General features: G+C 47.9%; 1 non-coding gene across 1 annotated transcript; it reads right to left on the reverse strand.

Annotated features, from left to right (window-relative positions):
- Window positions 1-9,251: 9,251 nt before the first annotated feature.
- LOC114901162 lies at window positions 9,252-9,358 on the reverse strand. Its single transcript, XR_003795044.1, has one exon. It is a non-coding gene; the product is annotated as a U6 spliceosomal RNA (small nuclear RNA).
- Window positions 9,359-9,580: the final 222 nt, after the last annotated feature.

The raw sequence follows: 9,580 nt of genomic DNA on the forward strand, positions 1-9,580 counted from the left end.
AGTTTCTTGAGCAGGTTCAAATAGTTGCTAATTAGGGAAGGGAGGGGATGCGGGAGACAGGGGAGGAACAATAGTGCAGCCTTGGGGCAACATCCTGGTTCCCCATCAAGGGATACAGACAACAATATCTTTGAGCTGTTTTGCAGATGCTGAACCTCCCCAGGTGGGAGAAGTTAAAGGTTAATGATGGTACACCGCCCACAAGCACTAGACACCAGACCAGTTGGAACCAGAAGGTTGATGATGCTGACTCCCACTTACCTCACCACCAGCCAATCAGAAGAATGGGGCCTTAGCCCTCTGTGGCCCCCTTTGCCTGGCAAAGCAATAAAGCTATTCTTTTCTACTTCACCCAAAACTCTGTCTCCAAGATTTAATTCGGTGTCGGGATACAGAGGCCGGATTCGGCTCCACTATGTGAGTGAGAGGAGGAGACATAGATAGAATCTTTGTGCACAGCGCTAATGACTATCCCAGCTGCTATGAGGGGCTTCATTATTCGCCAGTGGAAACCAATGCAGTTCACCTAGCATTCTTTGACTCATCTCTTTAGGAGTTCTCTCATCTATCAGCCTGGTGACTCTACAAAGAAAGAATATGAAATTAGTTTGGCACGACTTATTCCTAGTAAATTTACACTGGCTTATGGGACTTCCCTGGTGGTCCAGTAGTTAAGATGCTGTGCTTCCAATGCAGGGGGTGCAGGTTCAAGCCCCGGTTGGGGAACAAAGATCCCACATGGTGTGTGGCCAAAAAATAAAAAAGAAGAAAAGCTCACACTGGCTCCAAGGACCAGTATTTTCTCTTTTTTTTTAAACTTAAAAAATATTCCAATTTAAATTCTTTTTTTTTTGGATGATATAAATTATTTAGTCCTGCTTAATTTTTATCTTTATCCTGAATATGTTATTTTGAAGATCACAGATCTAGGATTGGTAATGCCTGGTGATGACACGAGACCACTAATGAATGAGCATAATGCTCTTAAAAAAAGCTAATGCACAATGTCACCAAGATAAGGACATAGAAGGCTCCTGGATTTCCCTCCTCTCATGGACACGCCAAATATACAGCTACACATGGAGCAATTCCCTGTAACGAAAATCCAGAAACTGTCAACTTGTCTTCCAAGTGTTGTACATTTTGCATTCCCCCCAGCGATGAATGCGAACTTCTGGTGCTACACATCCTCACCAGCATTTGGCATTGTCTTGTTCTGTATTTTGGCCATTCTAATAGGTGAGTAGTGGTGATATTTAAATTCTTTTTGTTTCCAATCTACATTCTAAGTCAGCCATCCCCAGCTTTTCTGGCACCAGGGACCGGTTGCGTGGAAGACAATTTTTCCACGGATGGGGTGGTGGAAGTTGGTTCAGGCAGTAATGCGAGCGACCGGGAGCTATGGGGAGCGGCAGCTGAAGCTTCGCTCGCTCTCCTGCCACTCACCTCCTGCCGTGCGGCCCGGTTAGGAACAGGCTGCAGACCCTGTTCTAAGTGATGACAATCTAATGTGTAGCTAATTGTTCTGGCATTCTCTCAGGGATAAACGAAACTTACAAATCTATGGTTTCTTAAGTCATGCATAATCAATTGCCGAAAAAGTAATTGCATGCTATTCATTGTTACAGTGTTGTAAAGGCCTTTTTTTATATAGTCAAGGCAATTACAAAGTCTGGAATGAATGATCAAAAGTATTATGGATACTCGAAGCTCTGTGTGTGTGTAACCAAAGATGGTTGAAACCAACTGAGGCTTAACCTCAAATGCAACGGAAGACTTGGGTTTTCTAAGAAGACATGGCGTGCCCTGGCATTGACAGGCCAGGCTGGGACACCCCATCTGAAGATAAGTAGAATGTGCCATGAATGCACCTCCCGGGGAAGCCCTTCCTGGTACTTGCTTAAGATTCCCAGTGAGCTAAGAGCAGCCCGGTGTCCAGGAATCCACAAGACTCTGACGTAACCTTTGACCCAAGCATTTAAATGAGACAACCAGGGGTCCCAGGACTGTCTGTGAAGAGAAAGGCAACTAGCACCGCCACGTGATGAAACCAGAGAGTGAAATCAGAGAATGGAGAGGCCTGAAGAGGAGATGACACCAAAGGGTCATCCCCTCAGCTCCTCTGGGATGGAGTTAGCTCAAGGGGAGGCACACACAAGGTCCCCTGAGTGACCACGAGTGATATCCAAGGGGGCAAGCACAGGCTCTTTAACTGGCCTGAACTCAGCTATCCTCCCCTCAACACTTCCTCCTGGACTCTCAGCAGTCCTCTTCGGAACAGTAAAAGTTTAACGTGAGCAGCCACCTGTGGCTGAGAGGGCAGGGCAGGCCTTACCTGGAAGTGGGATTTGGACTGCACGTTTATTATTATTATCTTTGGCTGCATCGGGTCTTTAGTTGTGGCGCACGGGCCCTTCTTTGTGGAGCACGGGCGTCTCTCTAATTGTGGCGTGCAGGTTTTTTTTTTTATTCTCTCTCTAGTTGTGGCGCGCAGTCTCCAGAGTGCGTGGGCTCTGTAGTTGGTGGCACGCACGGGCTTAGTTGCCCCGCGGCATGTGGGATCTTAGTTCCCTGACCAGGGATCAAATTGGCGTCCCCTGCACTGTAAAGCGGATTCTTTACCACCGGACCAGCAGGGAAGTCCCTGGACTGCACATTGATGAAAAGATGGAGCGGGTAGGGAACGAGGATTGGCAGGTCAGTGTGGAACCCGATTCATCAGGAGAGGGAAGTTCCTGGAAAGGGAATTAGGCCAGAAAGTTGAGTTGGGGACCAACAGCAGAGGCCTTGAATGTCGTCGGGCTGAAGCTTTCAGATGTTTCACCAGGAAGCCGTGGAATGCTTCTGATGTGGGACTCGACATGCACAGGCCTGTATGAAGCCAAGACAAATCTGACAGTGAGCTGTGGAACAGACTGGGCAAGAGAGACTGGAGACAGGGAGGTCTGACCTAGGCTACGGTCATGGTCAAAGCCCAAAGTGAGATGTGCATGGGCCAAGCTGAAAAAGGAAAGGAAAAGACAGAGATTCTGGTGACCAATCCAATGAACTTGGGAGTGAAAAATACAGAGAAGTTGACAATTTAAAAAGACCCTCGGTTCAAAACCTGTATTATGCTCGTTTACAGACAGCTGTGCCCTAGGAAAGAGAGAGGGCTTTCCAACTCTTTTATGTGGGTCACACTCTCCCAGGAAAATGGAGAGTTTCTTTCAAAAGAAGTAACTCCCCCCCACCAGTGCACATGTATTATTTTTTCCTGCCAAAAGAATCCCGGCTATCTTCTTGGTTCTGGTTATCTTATTTATAATTTTTATCTCAAAGGCCTTCTAGCTCTTTATCCACTTCCTGCGGGAGCCAGAGTGGGAAGTGGAGCAGGGAGACAAACTTCTCCCTTGATCTCATTGAATCACCAGAGTCCCAGCAGGAGAGAGATGGCAACAAAGTTACAGCCTCGTTCCCAGAGAGAACATAATAAATGCACGATGTGTAGAGACTTTTACAGAGATGTGGACAAGATGAAAGGAAACCAACCAAGATGGTAGAGCACCTCCGGGATAGTAACGTGGAGAGCCATCAGCACGGTCAGCTTGAAGGGACCGGGAGAGGAAGTGGTTACGAGAACCCAGAGAGGCCCGTAGCTGAAGGATGGGGTCGCTGGAAAGCTGCTGTGGCCTTCAGTGTAGGAACCAGACACACAGCTGCCAGCCCAACCCCACTGGCAAGGCGCTAGAACAATCAACGCCCTGCAGGCTCTTTCCTCCTGCCCTCCTATTTCCTGCTGGTGTCTACTATGGGCTGAAGTCAGCCAGAACCCAGAAGGGGAGGGAGCTCCAGGAACAATTCACACAGTTCGGCGCCTGGGGACAGAGCAAGGTGGAGGAGAAAGGGGTGCAGATCCGGAGGGACGAACGGAATATTCAGCAAGTTAATACTGACATACAAAACAAAGCAACACAGTAGAAACTGGCCTATCTTTTACGGAGCACAAACTATGGACCCAGCTTGAGGAAATGATGGAAAGCCAAGGCTTTACTTGGTGAGTGAAGGGGTCTTTCTCTTTGGAAGCTGGTCTGCAGGGAGAGATGAGCTGAGGCCCCAAGAAGCAGGCACCCAAGAGCACATGGAGACAGGACGGAATGAGGGACACTGCAAATCCCTTTTCAGGGTCCTGGTTTCAGTTTTCTGAGAGGACTGGTGGCCTGTTTTCATGAAAGTCCCTTAATTCCGTAGAAAAAATTCCCCTTTTACAAAGAACAGCTTGAGGAAGTTTCTGTGTGTTACAACCAAAGAACTTGAGGTCCGCTTCATCTGAAACAAAGGAACCTTGAGCACACGACTTCATTTAATCCACGTAACAGCCCTGATGGGAGGTAGGTCCCCTTATCTCCATTCTATTTTATTTTATTTTTATTATTACTACTTTTTTGGCCACGCGGCTTGCGGGATCTTAGTTCCCAGACCAGGGACTGAACCCAGGCCCCCGGCAGTGAAAGCGCGGAGTCCTAACCACTGGACCGCCAGGGAAGTCCTCCCTTATCCCCATTTTAAAGATGAGGCTATTCAAGGTCTGAGTCAGATCAGGCAATCTTTGTCTAGGTGTCTGGGACTCACACACTCGGGTCTGCCTCCAACGCTCTGGAATTTTCAAGGACTCCGCAAGCTGGCAAGCCGGGCCAAAAGCAATTTCCAAAACCAGAAGGGAACTCCACGTTTGCCCAAGGCACCCCGTGGGGACGCTAGCCTCTCCTGTCAGTTTGCCAGCTAAAGCAACTGGAATGCTGGGAGGAGCCAGCAGGCACGGCCACCCAGCTCTTAAATGTTTGAAAGGGACCAACCTTGGACTTGGAAAACTGCCGCTGAGTTTTTTTTCAAGTACTCCTGGGAAAGCAGTGTATTTGCAAATGCCGTAATTCCTCAGCTAAATACCAAGGATGGGGTTGACCGCATGTGGGAACATCCCCGCATCCCCCAATTCCAGACCCCCCAGCCCCAGAGGTAGACCGAGTTGTTGGAGGAAGGCGGCCTGCTCACTCCGGCCCCCAGGAGCCTGGGGTGGGGCTCTCTCAGCCCCCCATCTCATCCCACCCCCAGGCCTACTCCCTGTCAGCTGCCCTGCCTCAGAGCCGGAAGGTGAAGTGAGGTAATGTCTCCACAGACCAGCGGTGGCCAGGAGATGAAAAGAATCTCAGAAACACTGTGTTAAATTTAAAGCAGACCCACCTGCCTTAGCCAGGCTGCATTTTCACTCAGAATAACCAGTTTGTTTTTCTTGGACATTCCAGGAACTAACTGGCCACCCCGTGTAAAACCCCAACAGGAATGTTAGGGGGGCCCCTTGCAACTCAAACATTTGCTGCCTCGTTCTCCCTCAGGCCAGGGACTCCTGCCTCAGGAGGGGTCGGGCCTCTTTGGGGGTCACTTGAGGGCTCTCCCTTTGCTCCCTGTGGCTCCTTTATCCCCGAGAGCCTGACTTGGTGCCCAGAGCTGTGGGGAGAGGTCGTCAAATGGGTAATAGTAGCACCTGGTCCGTTCATCCAGTGCTCTCTCCGTGCTCTGCTAAAGTGTCCAGTCCTTAACCACATCCCAGGAAGGTGTGTCGAAAGTGTTTACTGCTCCCATTTTACAGATGGTAAAGCTGAGGCTCGAGGAGGTTACCTAACTTCTCCCAGGTCACCCAGCTGGTCCGAAGCCCCCCCCAGCGCTGGTCCGAAGCCCAGGTTCCTCTTACTGCCCATCTGGTCATCCCACCCCTCCCCCAGCCTGGGGGGCTTCAGGGGCTCGGCTTAAAGGCGGTGTCCTTGTTGGTTATATTGTTGTGAAGGGAGTGCCCTGGGGACACCTGGGTGACAGCTGGTGAGAGGCGGTGTGTAGTCACATGCCCCGCCTTCTGGTTTTGACACCCTCACTTTGGATTGGGTTGGCTTGGGGCCTTTCAGCCCCTGGGGGTTTTGCTGCTTCCGGGATCTGTTGAACCCCTGGCTCCCAGCAGGGCTAAGAGGCCCACGTGGTGAAACGGGCATGGGCAGGGCCCGGCCTCTCTCCAGCCTCAGCTTCCTCTCTGTAAAATGGTAATTGGGGATGGAGAGGGGGATGGGCACGGGGCTCAGATGTCTCAGGCCTCTGTTTGCCAGGCAAACACATTCCTGCAGCTAGGCCAGCAGGGGGAAAGCGGGTGCCTCTGGTGGGTTGGGGAGCCTGGAGCTGAGGCCTGACAGGCGGACAGTGATAAGAGCCTTCTGAGGGCGGCCGGCTCAGGGGACAATGGGCTTAGTGTGGGAGGCCTAGGCTGTTGCTTTCCCTCTCTGCTCCCAAGAGAGGTTTCCATGGCACCCAGACCCGACTTGGACACAAGTGTCAATGGAGACATTGTGTGGGAGTCCTTGACGCCCAGCCCCTCTCTGGGGGGTGGGAATGGTGGGGAGAACCCGCCCTAGGCCTGCAAATGGCCCCTAGCGCCATGCGGAGGGACAGTCTCTCCCACCCAGGAAAATGGGGAAGATGTTGGGGGTTTTCCTGGGAGGGGCCTGTGTGAGGTCTCCATTGAGGCCTGCTCATCCCGGGAGGGGGGCAGCCAGGTGACACATATCCTTCTTGTGCATTTTTCCTAAACCTAAGCTAATAAATGAACTCTCCCTTCTACTGACTCATCTGTAGGAATGATAAATTTTGGTGCCAAGTTTGGAAAAACGGGAGGCATTTTACAAATTACCAAGCCATGAGGACATGCCACTCACTTTTTTTTTTTTTTTTAAAGAAAGAAGCATTGTAGCTAGTTAACCTAGTTAAGCCTTAGTACAAGGCAGCTAATGGCAAATGCTATCATTAATGTACAAACAAAATGCTGTGACAGTGGCCTGGGGGTTCTAGGAAGGGTTTGTAGAAGAGCTGGTATAGGAGCCGGGCCTCAGCAGGTACAGTCAGTAGGAGCAAAGGTGAAGAGGTGGGAATGTTTAGGGAATCTCGGGGCATGGGAGTGAGTAATGGAATATGGCCTGCCGTTTCAGTAAACAAGGGATGTCGCAGTCATCAGCCATTGCAGCCACCACTGGTGAGCTGGTGAGCCCTGAGGGAACTCAGGAAAGAAAAAAGTACCTGCCGTGTAGCAGCCATCAGACTGCAGCCACTCCCCACTGCGAGCCCTGAGGAAACTCAGGGTGCAAAAACACAGAATACTGGCCACAGATAGCTGAGGTGCAAATCAAAAGAATGATTTAGGTGAGCCCAGATTCTTGCATCTTTCCATACATAGAAAAGCAGGAAATTCCTTAACTGAGATATTTAGTTTTCTTAACAGTAATCTTTTCTTCCTACTACCTGCCCTTTGTTGCAGAACTGCTATATATCCTAGCTCCCCACCTAGTCTCCTCAGAGCAGTTCTATCAGGGTTACTTGAGATACTGCCTCCCGGGCTTGAAGTCCTAAAAAATTCCCACCAAATAAAACAGAACTCTCAACTTTTAGGTTGTGCATATATTTTTTTAGTCGACAGGCACGTGGTACCAGGTAATGGGAGATGAGGTTCCCACAGATCACATGACCCTGGATTGGGCTCACGAATCTAGACTTTGTTGGGCAGGTTGGGGAGACACTATTTAATTAAAATGAGTCTTCACAGAAATAAACCCATGCACCTGTGGTCAATTAATCTACGACAAAGGAGGCAAAACTATACAATGGAGGAAAGACAGTCTCTTCAATAAATGGTGCTGGGAAAACTGGACAGCTACATGTAAAAAAATGAAATTAGAACATTTTTAACATCATACATAAAAATAAACTCAAAATGGATTAAAGACCTAAATGTAAGACCAGATACTATAAAACTCTTAGAGGAAATCATAGGCAGAGCACACTTTGACATAAATCGCAGCAGTATCTTTTTTGAGCTGTCTTCTAGCATAATGGAAATAAAAACAAAAATAAACAAATGGGACCTAATTAAACTCAAAAGCTTTTGCACAGCAAAGGAAACCAGCAACAAAATGAAAAGACAACCCACAAAATGGGAGAAAATATTTGCAAACGATGTGACTGACAAGAGATTAGTCTCCAAAATTTACAAACAGCTCATGCGGCTCAATATCAAAAAAACCCCAAACAACCCAATCAAAAAATGGGCAGAAGACCTAAACAGACATTTCTCCAAAGAAGACATACAGATGGCCAAGAGGCACATGAAAGGATGCTCAACATAACTAATTACTAGAGAAATACAAATTAAAACTACAGTGAGGTATCACTTCACACTGGTCAGAAAGGCCATCATCAAAAAATCTACAAACAATAAATGCTGGAGAAGATGTGGAGAAAAGGGAACCCTCTTGCACTGTTGGTGGGAATGTAAATTGGTGCAGCCACTATGGAGAACAGTATGGAGGTTCGTTAAAATCTAAAAACAGAGGGACTTCCCTGTTGGTGAGTAATACTTCACACTCCCAATTCACGGGACCCAGGTTCGATCCCTGGTCGGGGAACTAGATCGCACGTGCATGCCACAACTAAGAGTCCACATGCGCAGCTCAGAAGTCCGCATGCCGCAGTGAAGATCCTGCATGCCACAACTAAGACCCGGCTCAGCCAAAATAAATAATAAGTAAATAAATATTTAAAAAAACCAAAAACTAAAAATAGAGCTATCATATGATCCAGCAATCCCACTCCTGGTCATATATCGGGAGAAAACCATTGTTCGAAAGGATACGTGCAATCCAATGTTCATTGCAGCACTGTTTACAATAGCCAAGACATAGAAGCAACCTAAATGTCCATTGACAGATGAACGGATAAAGAACACGTCGTACATATTTACAGTGGAATATTACTCAGCCATTAAAAAGAATGAAATAATGCCATTTGCAGCAACATGGATGGACCTGGAGATTAGCATACTAAGTGAAGTAAGTCAGACAGAGAATGACAAATGTCATACGATATTGCTTATACGTGGAACCTAAAAAAATGATATAAATTAACTTATTTACAAAACAGAAACAGACTCACAAACTTAGAGAATGAACTTGTTAGCACAAATTCACGTGCCTGATACACAGTGAGGCCAAACAAGCCAAAACATCGGAGTCTGGAACAGAGAAAGGTTTATTGCAGGGCCATGCAAGGAGATGGGTAGCTCATGCTCTAAAATCCCCGAGCTCCCTGAAGGGTTTTGGCAAAGCATTTAGTATTTTTTTTTTGTACTTGATATTTACTTTTATTCTGATTGTATAAGCATTGATATTCTTTTTTTTTTTTCAAAAAATATGGAACGCTTCACGAATTTGCGTGTCATCCTTGTGCAGGGGCCATGCTAACCTTCTCTGTATCATTCCGATTTTAGTATATGTGCTGCTGAAGTGAGCACTGGCAAAGCATTTTTAAAAGCCAGGTTTGGGGCGGCAGGTTGCAGGGTATGTGATCAGCTCGTGCACAATTCTCTGATTGGCTGATGGTGAGGTAACAGGGTGGTGTCACAGGGGTTAACATTATCAACCTATAGGCTCCAGGAGGCCTGGGGCTCCGAGCTCACGGCCAACAAGTAGTTAACATCTTCCATTTGGTAAGGGGTTTTCACATCTGTAAAACA

Source organism: Monodon monoceros, unplaced genomic scaffold (genome assembly GCF_005190385.1).
Source record: "Monodon monoceros isolate NGI ecotype Baffin Bay Population unplaced genomic scaffold, NGI_Narwhal_1 Super_Scaffold_19, whole genome shotgun sequence".
Lineage (NCBI taxonomy): Eukaryota > Metazoa > Chordata > Mammalia > Artiodactyla > Monodontidae > Monodon > Monodon monoceros.